Raw genomic sequence first — 14,783 nt, forward strand, 5'->3', positions numbered from 1 at the left:
TGTGGAATTTTTCTTTTGGCTGCTCATTTTAGACCCTCTAAAATTCTACTCATTTCTTAAGATTACCTAGGTATGTTGTCCCTTTAGAAAGACATCCCTGATTTCTCCCAGGCAGAGTGAGTGGCCTCAACTTCTGTTCTTACCAGTACCTTTAGTCCCACTGGTCTCTCTCCTATAATACTCTGCATTATTATTACTGGAAGCTCTGTCTTTGTCCCTAATGCCAATTTAATAAGGAGGACACAGTTTTGAGAAAATTTCATGCTATTTATTGTGAGCATGAGGCTGAGGCAGGAGGATTGTGAGTTCAAGGACAGCTTGGGAAAAATAGTGAGATTGCACCTCAAAAAACAAAACGAGTAGGTAGAAACATACATGCAGACACATATACAACTCATTAATGGTTGCTAGAAGAGGAAGAGGAGTAGGCTTTTACTGTGAAATAGGTGCAGCTTTACTTTTGCTCTGTACTTTTTTTTTCTATTTATTTTTTGGAATGAGCATGTGTACCTTTAAAATTATTAACTTTTTTTTTTGTTGTTGTTACTAGGGATTGAACCCAGGGATTGCCCTAACACTGAGGTACATACCCATCTCTTTTAGTTTTTTATTTTGAGACAGTCTCACTGAGTTGTCCATATTGGCTTAGAACTTAGTTGTCTCCTTCCTCAGCCTCTTGAGTCAAGTGGGATTCCAGGTGTGTGCCACCATGCCTGGCTATTGTTAATTTTCTGAATGGTTTTATATATACATATGCACACACAGAGTTTCATAGGTCATATAGTGCTAAAAGACTTGAGTATACAGCATCTCCTCTCCCCTTTCTCTGTGTCCTGGTCTTTCTTCTAGGAGGCAATCACTCTTCCTCCTACCTATTGCTTCTAGTACTCCTGAATAATGTTCACATACCACTCTCTTGATTTGCTGATTCCAGATGTTAATTATTATGGTAGCTGAAGATTTCAGCTCACTTCCCCATAGCCATCTTCCCTTAGGTCCTCTTATTTCAGTTCTGGTTTTATTTATACTTAATGTTTTCATTAATGGAGCAACATTGATATTGAGTACTGAAGCAAGAATATATTCTAATTTGGGCAAGGGCCATGGCACATGCCTGTAATTCCAGCAACTTGGGAGGTTGAGGCAGGGGGATCGCAAGTTCGAGGCTAGCCTCAGCAATTTAACGAGACCCTGTTTCAGTGGTAGAGTACCCTTGGGTTCAATCCACAGTGCTCACACACTTTTTCTCCCCCCATCTATATATATATATATTTTTTTTTTCTAATTATTTTCCTCATCTAATTTTTAATTTTCCCTAGAGATAGTAATTCTCTTTTTTATTGTTTGTTAACAACTATATCTCCTCATGCCTTGAACTAAACAGCTCTATAAAATGCCTCTTTCCCCCTCCCCTCTTTTTCTCACTGGAAAAAATACCAGAGGCCTTCCAAGTCCTGCTTCACTCTGACTTGATTGCTCTTTAAGGTGCTGATACTGCAGGTTATCAGTGACGCGTTCTGCTTCCTCACATGCTGAAGTTTGAACATTAGAGAAGCACGCTGAGGCAAGCATATAAAGCAGGTTCTCCGGAGGGAGAAGGGGGCCATAGCTGAAATCCTGGTATCCCAATAAGTAGGTGTTCTGCCCTTTTTATTCTAGGCTTCTTTTGTTCTCCTGCCCTCTTCCCCTTATCTCTCTCCTTCCTATGTTTCCCAGGAATGCTCATTGGGATGGCCAAAAGGTAGGTAACAGGTGGGCTCAAGGGAGAAGGGCAGGATGAAGCAGCTAAGGACACATTAACAACCTTATAGTTCCCTGTAGGAAGGTTACCTTGGCAACAGATTGGAGCAGGGGCAAGTTCTTGATAATGGTGGAGTAAGGGCTCTGAAGGAATTAACATTTCAATCATTTAGAGGACATACTCCAACTTCCCAGACTCACTCAAAATTGGCCTACTTGATCCAGCCTGACTCGATTTACCTATCTATGCTGACTGCCTCTCTAATTCTGGCTTCAGTGCTACCAGGCTTTTAGCCAGGAAATTCCTGTTACCTCTCATGTTGACTACACTGAGCCCTGGGTTCTTTATCCTTTTCTCTCTGGTGTTACTTTCCTTTATTTGGTGAAACACACTCCTTCCACCCAGTTGCCTTCTGATGAAAGACCCGCCGATTCCCTGTCCAAGAAAGACGCACGAGGCACTGGCTGCAAAAGCAAGAGGCGATTTATTGATACACAGGCGCCTGCGGGTGCTCAGCGAAACCTCAGCCGGAGCTTCGGTGAACTGGCACACCGGGCTTTGGGGTACAGATCTTTTATAGGGTACAGTGGTCAGTTTCCCTCCTAGCACAGTAACAGGTATCTCATTGGCTCTTTTGAATCCAGCATATAGGTCACTTAAAGGGTAAACTTGTTTTTCACTATAGGTTCCTGGAAAAACCACATAAAAATCATTTGTTATTCATTGTATGGTTTTTCATTGTCTGATCCCGTTTGCCCAACCGTGCCGGCTCCTTTCCCAACCATCCTGTCCTTTCTTAATCGGTTACACTTAACTGATTTTCTGAAAAATACATCTGACATCTGTGCAGGTGCGGAAGCAAGCCCTGGTGATTTATTACTGGGCCTAAAGTTATTGGGCTGGGGTCTTTCACTGAGAGAGAGTACATGGAAGTGAATTTTTTGACTTTTGTAGGACCAACCATACTAGGAATTGTATAATTGTACACTAAGAAGTCATTCCCTTTTAATACTCAGCTGTCCTTTAGTACCTGGCCCATGTCTTTTGGCAGCTGGGATTCCCCTTCCTGCCTATGGAGCCTAAGAATTCTAGGCCCCAAAGACTGTGCTTTCATTCACCACATCCCATTTAAACTTCAAGATATCTTAATCTCCCATTTTACAACAGACAAAACCAAGGCACAGAGGTTACACCCTCAGCAGTATCAGGCGGAACATGAGCTGAAGTGTCAGCTGCCTATGCCAGGCTGCTGTCTTTCCAGACCCAGCTGCTGCTTACTTTGGAGAGAAAAGCAACAGCAGCAGGCCCTGAGTGCAAATGCATGGCCGTTGCTTGCAGGGTGAGTCTAATTCTAGGATCCCACTTGTGTCTGGTTCCTGACAACTTCGGCTCCAGTTAGTCCTATTTCAACTAGAAGAATCTTCCAGTCTTATTGACTGTGAGTGTGTGTGTGTGTGTGTCTGTGTGCGCGCACACACCAGTGAGACAAAGACATTGATATATAGTTGTGCTCTGAGCTCCTTGTGATAATTAAAATGCTCTGCCTATCATTCGTATAAGCTCAGTATAATTATTTTTATTGCTACAGTATTTGCTTTCAAGCAACGGAAGAATCCCCTCTCTGTTCCTTTTGTGATGAGAAATGCCTCATTACTTGGGAGTTTGTGCTGACTGTACAATTTAGCATTTGATCTTTTTGTTAACTGAAGTCAGGTGACCATACATAGGCTAATTAGATTAACCTGCCCCTCCTCTTCTCTACTGAAACAATATAAAATCCAGTATTCTGTTGGCACATGCTTTCCTTAGATTAATGATTTTAGAGTTGCTGTGTGGAAATTTGCATAGCTCCCTACAGCTCTGAGAAATGAAAATGCCCAGCTGTCTAAAAGCTTTAATCAGGAAATGAGCATGAAATGGCATTGTTTTGTCACGGGTTTGGAATAATTTATTCTTGACAATCAAGTTATCTTGGATGGAAATGTATATAAACATTCTTGTAACAGGTGCTTTTTTGTGGTAAAAATTCAAGAATTTCTTTACGGGGGGGTGGGATGGCAGCTTTCAAATCATTGGCACTCACAAGCTGGTCACTGCTGAAAGTTATACTGTAGTCGTTTTTCTTGTCTCTCCTCTTTGAAATGGGAATTTATGAAGCAAGAGCATAGCAGCCGTAGGGAGTGTACGCATTGCGTGGGCAGAGCATGTTGTGGCTGCTAGGAATGGGAACTCAGCTGCAGGACTGCTGGAGCCAGCCTCATCAGCCACTTCTTGCCTGTGTGTTTGTCCCCTCATGGGACCCACTTCCCCCATCTGTCAAATAGAGACAATAATGGCCCTTACCTTTTAGTGTGGTTGTGGGCATAATGTGTTATTTCATGTAAACCCTTTAGAATAGTACCTTGCCCACAGTATACTCATAATAATTGTAAGCTAATTTCATATTTTTATAAGACCTAGGAAAATGAAAACTATATCCAGTTTATTTTTATATTTAAAAAATCTTAATGCATTTAATTTTTTCCATTAGATTATTCATCTTAGGAACAATTGTGACTCTAAAAAAATCACATTGAGTTAGATGTATATACTTCTTTTGTTTATACCTGGCACATAGAAGGTGTTGTAATATCTGTGATAAGAATGATAGAGCAGGGTTGAGGTTGTAGCACATATGAGGCACCGAGTTCAATTCTGAACACCACATAAAAATAAGTAAATAAATAAAATAAAGGTATTGTGTCCATCTGCAACTAATTTTTTTTTTAAAAAAAGAATGATAGAGCAATTGATAATGGCTAGTGTTCATTTATCGAGTGCCTGGGCATTCCAAAAAATGAGTACAACTGATTCCTTCTCCTAAGGTGCTCAGAGAGCAAACACCTGAAGGGCTGACTTAAGGACCCAGACTTACAGGATGAGGTGAGAGCTCTGGGACAGGCATTCCACCAAAGGCACAGGCTCTCATCATGAAAATGATTAAAAAGACAGTAGAAGTGGCTTTTGGACCTTAATCGTCACTTCCTCTTGTTTTTTTTTCCTCCAAGAGCCAGCTTTTTACTTACATGTGATCCAGAAGTTCCTGTATTTGAGTACTGTTCCATGGAGGAGGTATAATGTCCTTAGAAACACTCTTCCCCCACTCCCCAAGTAGAGACTTTGATGGGGAAAGTGCCCATCTCTGGGAGCTCAATTTGAGATTTGTGTAATTAACCTATTGGAGCATTATTAACCAATCCCAAAGTGTTTAGCATGGTGGTCACGTTTACATTCTGGGCATCAAAGCACGCTGGATGATAGAACTATAAATAGAACTATAAATAAGAGTTAATATTGGTTTCTTATGAATTCTATTTTTCTTGATTATTATGCCATTAGTTATGCTTGCATTCCAAGAATCTTGAATTTTACATCATATAATTAGAAAAATTGATTGATTGGGCCTGGTATAATTTTCCCCACAGCTTAGTTTTGTGTACCCTGCTTGATGAAATATATGCACTGGAAAATTTTCTATAAAACTGCATATGTTAGCAAACAGTGTCATTACTATGACTAGTAGCATCAGGGTCTTTAAAACTAGCAGTGACAATGATGTAGCTAAATTCTTACTAGGAAACAGTGTCAACTTTCTCCTTATTTGCAAAAAAAAAGTAGCAGTCAATAATCAATACTGATCTAGAAATAGTACATATACTTTGATTATCTAATTTTTAAATTTAAAAATTGAATAGTTAGCATAAGCACATGGTATTAGTTAAAACTGGCAAAATAATGCTTTCCCTGGCCCCCAGCTACCCTCTTTTCCTCTCTGGAGGCAGCCACAGTTGTCTGTTTTGTGTGGGTTCTGTATTACCCATTGAGTCAGGCACACAAATCACCTAAATACTAGCATACATTCCTATGCTTTTTGACCTAGCAATATGTTTTGGTGATTGTCCTTATTGGAACATACAGAATGGCCTTATTCCTGGAAAGAGTTACATGGAATGGATTTATGGTCTCTTATAACCAGGTCCCTACTTCTCAGAGTTACATTCTTTTAGTCTTCTGCTAATTTAAGCAGTGCCATAACAGTTAATCTTGTGCATATGCCATTTTGCACATGTGCAAATATATTTGTAGTTTAAATTCCTAGAAGTGAAAATACTACTCAAAAGGCATAGGCATTTGGGGCTGGGGTTGTGGTTCAGCAATAGAGCGCTTGCCTAGCATGTGTGAGGCACTGGGTTCGAGCCTTAGAACAATAAATAAATAAATGGATAAATAAATAAATACTAAAGAAAAGAAAAAGGCATAGGCATTTATTTATTTGGTATCAAGGATTGAACCTAGGGGTGCTTTACACTGAGCCACATCCCCAGCCCTTTTTATTTTGAAACAGATCTTACTGAGTTGCTTAGGGTCCTACTAAGTTGCTGAAACTGGCTTTGAACTTGCGATCCTTTTGCCTCAGCCTCCTGAACCACTGGAATTACAGGTGTGTACCACCATACCCAGAGTATTTAATGTTTTCTGTAATTCATTGGCTCTTAAAAATATTTATTTTTTAGTTGTAGTTGGACACAATACCTTTATTTTATTTATTTTTATGTGGTGCTGAGGATCGAACCCAGGGCCTTGCACATGCTAGGCAAATGCTCGATTGCTGAGCCACAACCTCAGCCCTCATTGGCTCTCTTTGTGTGTGTGTTTGATCTGGAATGTGTGTCAGTGTCAACTTGCCTTCTCTCTGAGAGTGTAGAAACATTCTTTCATGTTTTCTTCTAGTGCTTTTAAGTTAAATTTTAAAACAAGTACATCATTTATTTTGAATGTCTAATATTCTCATTCAAATAAAGAAAAAAGTATGCTTGTTTTGAAAAATGAGGCACTGTGTGAATTTTCTTATTGTTACCACCTTTTCCCCACCACCTTTAAGCCAGATCTGCATCTTCTGAGATGAGGAGTTGAGGGTGATCCAGGGAATACCAGTGTATTTTTGTAGGGATGACACAGACCTTTATGTTATCACAGTTTTGGACTGCATTGGATACCCCCTCCCCCAATCTGTAGATGTTGTTGTGCCTGTAACACTCCACATCATTGACCATTCACTTGACAGATATTTATTAAGTGACCTCTAAAGCATGTCCAAATACTTGGTTGATATTGACACCTTTTGAAGCAGTGGTAATCATCTAGATGTTTAGCAGGGCATGGGCAAGCAAAAAGGCTGACTGTCTCTTAGGTAATTCCATTGTAACTCAGGAAGCAATGGTTATCTCTTTGTGACTTGAGATTAACTCTTCTTATCTATGTCCAGTATCCAGCACTTGTGTTCTTGGCAGCATTCTTTTATCCCCACCCTGTAGGTCAAGAGATTGTTGATCTCATTCTCATGTTCTTGTTATTTTCCTGCTCATGTCATCAGTGATTTTTGGGAGATAATACTACAAGTATATCATGGTGCAAATATGCAGTTGAAGGTTATATAAAATATGGTAATAGGTATCCTCTTACATTAATTTTTTTCCTAAGCTTTGGGCTGAAAATGTCATTGGTATATTTATAATTAGATGTCAAAGCATTTTCTTGTAAGTAACAGCTTATTTGTAAATATGAAAAAGCCATTGTGGCGTGAGACATCAGTGTGGTTTCACTATGTAATTTTTAGGGGAAATAATGAAATATTTCAAGCATATAACAAAAACCAGTGTGTGCACTATCTTGCCTTATGTTGCCATATTTACTTTATATATGCATGTATGTATGAATGTACATATTCATATATTTGTATATATTCCCCTTTATAATTTTCTCTGATGAAGTGGGTGCCTTTTGTGGTTTGATAGCATGGGTATTTTATTGCAGTAATCACACACACACACACACACACGTATTTTTATTTTTTTTTTAGTTGTAGATGGACACATGTCTTTATTTTTATGTGGTCCTGAGGATGGAATCCAGTGTTTCACATGTGCCAGGTGAGTGCTCTACCACAGAGCCACAATCCTAGCCCTATGTATTTTTTTTTAGGAAACAGAATCTTTCAGATTCAGCTGAAGTTCCCCTTGTACTATTGCTCTCTCTCACAATCCTTGCTGTCTTTCCCCATGTGTTCTGAGACAGAGACTAGCCTTTCCTGAAGTGAGTCGAAGGCTGGGAAAGCAGGTTCTGTGTGCCATGAACACCTGCAGAGTGGGGCTGCTTTTCCAACTTGCCTTTGGTATAGTGGGGAGGAAGATAGGTATGTGAGGGAGCAGTGAGCTATTTCTAGGGTTCCATATCCACTCAAAAATTCTCTTCATTGGTAGATTTGGTGTAAAGATTCATTTTTAGAGATTTTTCTTTTATCTCCAGCCAGTGGTAATTTTGCAAAATGGTTTTCCCTGAACTATTGCAGGGGGCACAGCTGTGATCCTGCAGCCATATCTGGCTCAAATGGAAGCTTTCCCTTCAGAAAGGGATGGACCAGAATTGAAAGGAGGAATGATGCCTGTTTTTTCCCCCGCCCTGCTTCTAGCATGAGCCCTGGGGGCCCTGCTCAGACCTCACCCACCCCTCCTTCCTTAGGGAAGTCCCAGGACCAGCATTCTGGGCAGGTCATGGTGGCGCCGAGCTCCCCCTGGTGTCTGGCACCAGCTTGCTCCTTGTGCATGTACTGTTGGTGGCAGGAGAGAAGGAAATATTGCAAGATAGGTAATAGGCAGCTGGGGTGAAGAGCAAGGATCCATTCAGCTGATTGTGTAAATGAGATGAGATATGATATCCCTTTGCTCACCCACTCGATAGGCTGCATTTGGCACATTACAACTATTCATTCCCTTAATGTTGATCCCAGAAAGCTTCCCATCACCTGAGATGAACAGTAAAACATCCAAGCACTCGCTTTTCATGTTTCTGATCTTCTAGGGCAAAATATTAGCACATTTTGATTTAAATGTGCTAATATTTTAACTGTCTTCTACTAGTTTAAGCATTTATGTTATTCTTTTAAATTGAAATAGCCTATAGTAAAGTGTAGAGGTCTTGGAAGTACAGTTCAATGAATTTTTCAGTATGTGTACACCTGTATAACCATTGCCCAGACCAAATTATAAAACATTTTCATCTTCCCAGCAGGCTCCTTGCTACCCCTCCTCGTCAGTGCCTTGCCAAAGGTAGCTGCTGTTGTGAGATCTCTTACCAGTGATTAATTTTGCCTGTTGCTGAACTTCATATAAATGAAATTGTACAGTATGTAATCTTTTGTGTTTGGTTTCTTTCACTCAAAATTATCACTGTGAATTTCATCTGTTACATGTAGTTATTTTTTATTGCACTTGCTATTTTAAAATGACAGTAAAAATATATTGTACAGTATTCTCCAATTCTATTTGATCCTGAAGACATCTCTGTGATGGCCCATTTAGCATTTGGGGTCTTTTACAGATGATAAAAAGGGTCACTTAGATGTTTTAAGTTTTACCCCCAAGGTCACACCCCTAGTAAATTATGATGCCATAGCTAGTACTGGTTTTCTGACTCAGAGCACCATTCTCTCCATTCATCATGAATCCTGTGCCTTAACCTGTGTCATCATTGGTAAAAAACATGAAGAATGAGAGGAGAGAGGGGACCATCAAATTGGACTTTTGTTTGGTGTTTTGCCATGCAGTATTTTGGTTGGAGACTGACCACCTAAATCAAAGAAGAGCCAAGCCAGTCAAACCCCCAGCACCTGGAGAGATGGAATGTATGGGGGGGGTGGTATGTGCATGTCTGGAAAGGAGAATGACCTTGGCTCAGCAGCCAGCCACTTCCAGGCAACTTCGCTTATTGGAAAGCAGACTAACTTAGTTTAGCTGCCAGTCACATACAGATCACATGTTGGCCATTGAGGTTGGTGTTTGCAGGTGTGTGTCATGGAAAAATTTTTCACCAGTGGCCCTGTTGGGGCTGTTTGGCCTTTGAATATGGGTGAACCCTTTTGGCTTTATTCAACATTATGCCTTTGGGAAGTAAGAATGTTGTGAGGAGTTCTCTTCCTTGCCTCAGTGGCCCTTGAACATATATCCAGCATCATTGCAGCACTGATCTCTTGTTGAGGACCTTAGTCTTATTGTCCATGCCATATTTCCATTGTTAAAGCATCATATTTGAAGTAAAGAGAAGCTGAGTTTCTTTTGCCACCTAAAGAGGTTTGCTGACATCCTCTCTCATCTGTATTGTCTTGAAGCAATTGCCAGTGTGTATAGAAAACAAAATGTCTGCAGGCATTCATGTGTGAATTCCAATAAACTCCCAGGGCCCACAATTCTGACAGAGTATAGCCTCTGCTACTGGGATAGTAGCGCTTGAATTCTTTACAAATGGGCTTAGTAGTCAGAAAGCTGAGACTGAGGGTGAGGTAGTGGGTTTAGGAACACCCAACCCCTGGAAATCTAGAGTCCTAGAAACTTGGATCAGAACCTCGGAGAGCTCCAGGTATGGCAACTATAGGCAGGCAGGGGTTGCTCTAATGCCAAGTCCACCCTCCTCTGCAGGAAGGAGCTGTTTTATGTGGATAATAAGGGATCTCACAGATTTGGACCTCAATAGTCTTGTGTAAAGTGGTACACTGCATCCTTTAAACATGGAGAAAAGCTATGGTTCCCACTGGAGCCGCTGGTAGAGTGACTTCAGGTGACATTGTCTCTTCTCAGGGAGGTGAGATGTAGGAGAGCTCTTCTTTGAAGGCCCAGAGTTTGGTCCCAAGGCTGGCTCTGCCCCTAACTAGCTTTGTGGCCTTGTCTGCACTTGTGTCCTCTTTGACTGCCTCTCACTACTCTTGTGTATAAAAATATATGGCTGGCAAAACCAGATTTTTTTCCCTGATAAAGTTATTGGAAGGAACAAGCGAAAAATATCTATAAAAGCACTTCAATTTATATAAGCCTTTGCCAGTGTAAGGACATATTATTGTTAACATCATCACCCATTTTCAAAGTACACAGATTTTCAAAGTACAAAGTACACAGGAGCCTATGGCATCAGAATTCTGTGAACATTAAGGTATTGGGCCAACTTGGATTTGCATGATAATTGGTACCATGGGGGCAGCATGCATGCCAGATATTTTTAGCCAGAAGCAGACACAGGGACTTGTGGCTTACTGTGATTTGATAAGTTTTTGAATGAAAGAACTTGGCCTGGGTCTTCTGGAAGCAAGTATGATTTCATTAGGTAGATGATAGGAGCAGACATTTGTTTTAGGAGCGTCCCTTGTGGCAATAAAGAGGCTAAACTGGGAGGGGAGAGACTGAAGGTGGGGGGAGGCATTATCATAATCCAGGCAGGACTCAGAGAAGCTTGGTTATGAGATAAGGTCAAAAGTTGGACAGATTAGGCTTCAGTTCTGGCTCCTACTTGTTTCCTTAACACTCTGTGTCTTTGTTTTATGTCTCTGTGAGTAGGACTATTGTGTGGATGAAAAATTGCTATCCAGGTAAAGCTCTTAGAGGAGGTATACATTCAGATGTTAGATACCATTTATGTGAGTTTTTTCTTTTGTGAGTGTGAGTGTGTACATAAAACAAAATTTGCCATTTTAGCAAATTTTAGTGTTTAGTCAGTGGGACTGATTACATTTATAATGTTGCACAACTCTCACCACTAATTCCAAAACTTTTTCATCAATCTAGGCATATACCCTGTAAACATTAAAGACAAACTCCCCATTCCCCTCCCACCACTCCTAGGTAATCTCTAATCTACTTTCTGTCTGTATGAATTTGCCTATTCTAGATCTAGATATTTCATGTAAGTGGAATTATGTATAATATTTGTGCATTTGTGTCTGGTTTACTTCACATGTTTTCTAGGCTCATCCAAGTTGTGGCATGTATCAGAACTTTATTTCTTTTGAGGTTGAATGATATTCCATTGTATAGATGTACCACATCTTTGTTACCTGTTCATGGACACATGGCTCACTTTTATCTTTTCAATGTTGTGAATAATGCTACAGTAAACATAGGCATACAAGCATCTGTCTGAGTTCCTGCTTTCAATTCTTTTGAGAACCTCCCTATGACTAGAATTGCGGGTCATATGGTAGTTCTATGTTTAACTTTTTGAGGAACTGTATACTGTTTTCCATAGGGCCTGCACTATTTTACATTCCCCGCAGCATTGTATAAGGGTTCTGTTTTCTCCACATCCTTATCAATATTTTCCATTTTTAAAAATTCTAGCTGTCCTATTGGGTTTGAAGGGATATCTCATTATGTGTTTCAATACCTTTATTTTGTTTATTTAGTTTATCTCATTGTGTGTTTCAGTACCTTTATTTTGTTTATTTAGTTTTTTTTTTTTTTTTAATGTGGTTCTGGGGATCGAACCCAGTGCCTCACGCATGCAGGCCAGCGTTCTACTACTGAGCCACAACCTCGCCCTTATTGTGGTTTTGATTTTCATTTCTCTAATGACTAATGATGTTGAACAACTTGTTATGTGCTTGTTGGCCATTTGTATATTTTCTTTGGAGAAATGTTTATTAAAGTCTCTTGCTTGGTATTTATATTTTTAAGGCCATAGAGGAAGAATAGAGAGAAATAGAGATTAAGGAAGTAGATAAAGCCAGACTGGGTGGCTGATTATATAGGGGGGTTAAGCTGACTTTTCCAGCCTGGTAAATTGGTGGATGATAGGGTGTTAAACAAGACAGGTCCCCCCCCCCCCGGGAAGGGGTAGTTGGAGAAAGGTGTTGTCTTTGGGTGGAATGACATTGAGTCCAGGTGTCTGAGGGAGGAGCCTGCACCATTCACTACCGCATCCATATACTTGATTGGTTTTTCTTAAAAAGAAAAATGTGAGGGAAGGGGGTTGGAGTTGGAGCTCAGTGGTAGAGTGCTTGCCCAGCATGTGTGAGACACTGGGTTTGATTCTCGGCACCGCACATAAATAAATAAAATAAAGGTCTGTTAACACCTAAAAAAAATTCAAAAAAAGAAAAATGTGGGACATATTTTAAGTTTTGTCTCCTCCCTCCTTCTATCCAAGAAGCAACTTAAGAAATTCAGGTGCTGGGGCTGTAGCTCAGTGGGCTGAGGTTGTAGCTCGGTGGTAGAGCACTTGCCAGGCATGTGTGAGGCACTGGGTTTGATCCTCAGCACTGCATTAAAAAAAAAAAAAAGTATCGTGCCCATCTACAACTAAAAACAATATTAAAAAAAAAAAGAAATTCACTTAGCGTTGGGCCTCTGTCTGACAGATGTAAATAATCACTGGGAAAATGAAGGAATTTGTGGTTTATGGGCCAGCCTTCTGCTGCTGGAGCTCAGCCCTACCTGCTCTTGATTGGATTAGTTCTTCCCAGCCAGCTGCTCATAGTGTACTGCGTTGACACACTGGACAATGAGCATTGTTGAGAACCCTGGCTTTTGGGGCTTTATCTAGTCGCTCTCCCAGCCTTACAACCTCTGCCCTTCCTCACCTTTCCTCAGCTTTGTGCCATTAGTTAAGTAAGCACTGAGCGTGTCACCCCTGACCCACTGAATTTCTTGGAATCACTACTTGACAAAATTGTCTGTTGTGTTACTGATATCACATTGCATCAAGGTGGGGAAATTTGTGTGCGCGCAGTCATAGGCCACATTGTGATGGAGAGTGAGATTTGAGCAACTGTTTTTTCCCCAACGAAGTTCTAGAGCCATAGCTGACCGGCAGCCATCATGTGGCTCAGGTGGGCAATGTTTGCTGATTGTCCCCTGATACCATCTGCCTGTGAGGCTGCAGGAACCCCCAGCAACCATTGTTCTAGCAGGTGCTGGAGGCTGCTGATGTGGGTGTCCGTATATATACATACATGAGCATACAGCTTTGTTCAGTATGCAGAGATACCAGTGGAGGCCTAGGACAGAGCCCTGCCTACTTAGGGCTCTGGATGCAAGCTGAAGCTCTCAACCCACAAAACACCACCAGCCTCAGTTGCTGGTTTCCGGTGGGGCCCTGGGGAGACAGGAAGAGAGGGCGAGGCTGTTGTGAAAAGCTAGCAGTTGGGGAATTGGATTTGGTAACTAACTCACTTCCTAGTGTGTAGGAAGCCTAGTGGCAATGTTTTGATAAGCAGTTGTTTTCTTTCTACTTCTATCCTCTGCTCAGGCCTAATCATGGCCCCTTATATAATTCATGATTTTCCTGCTCATTCCATAGAGAGAACCCTTCCCCAGTTCTTAACCCTGTTCTTTCTAAAGCACACATCCCTTATCTGTGAGTCCTTCCTGCCATTCAGTCAGGTTAGCTCCTAAGTTTTCATGTTTTCCCCCTAAGTTAGTGTGATCATGGGTTCAGACAAGCCCTTTGGGAAAAATTCCTGTGAATAGACCTGCACTTTGTGAGTTACCATGATTTGGGGTTATGAATGCTTTGTTGCAGATTTATGTAAGTTATTAAAGTAATTTGAAATAAAGATTGAGTATCCCTTATCAACACATTTGGGGTTAGCAGAGTTTTGAATTTAGGATCTAAAAATTTTTTTGGAATATTTGCATTTATGTAATGCCATATCTTGGTGATGCACCAAAGTCTAAGCACAGAATTCATATGCACATAACCTAAAGGTAATTTTATACAGTGTTTTTAGTGCTCCTGCATTTTCAGTATGACCCATCATTGGAAGTCAGGTGTAGAATTTTCACATGTGATTGTCATGTCTACTCGAAAGTTTTAGATTTGGAGCAATTTGGATTTGGGATTTTTGGATTAGAGATGCTCAACCGATAATTATATCAGCCACCAGGTTTTAAAAATGCAGATCTTAATGAAACTTTGAGAAGCATCCACCTAGACTGGGCAAACTTCTTCTCTAAAAGGTCAGATATGTTAGATTTTGGTCTCTGTTGCAACTACTCAACTCTGCCGTTATTGCACTAAACTAGCCATACAAAATATGCATGAATGTGGTCGTGTTCCAATGAAATTTTATTTACAAAATAGGGTGGTGGGCTGCTGAACCTTGGCTGAGAATGATAGTCCTTATTTTAGTCTGTCATCCTTATTTTTGTCTTTGTCAGAAGCTGAAAAGCCAGAGGAACTT

General features: G+C 40.6%; 1 protein-coding gene across 8 annotated transcripts in view; it reads left to right on the top strand.

The window, feature by feature from the left end:
- The window catches only part of Sh3kbp1 (SH3 domain containing kinase binding protein 1), a 331,424-nt gene that overhangs the window by 115,620 nt on the left and 201,021 nt on the right, over positions 1-14,783 (top strand). The window lies entirely within an intron of this gene.

This window comes from Marmota monax, unplaced genomic scaffold, assembly GCF_021218885.2.
Source record: "Marmota monax isolate L192 unplaced genomic scaffold, Marmota_monax_Labrador192_F-V1.1 WCK01_AAM20220418_F8-fsc00203, whole genome shotgun sequence".
Lineage (NCBI taxonomy): Eukaryota > Metazoa > Chordata > Mammalia > Rodentia > Sciuridae > Marmota > Marmota monax.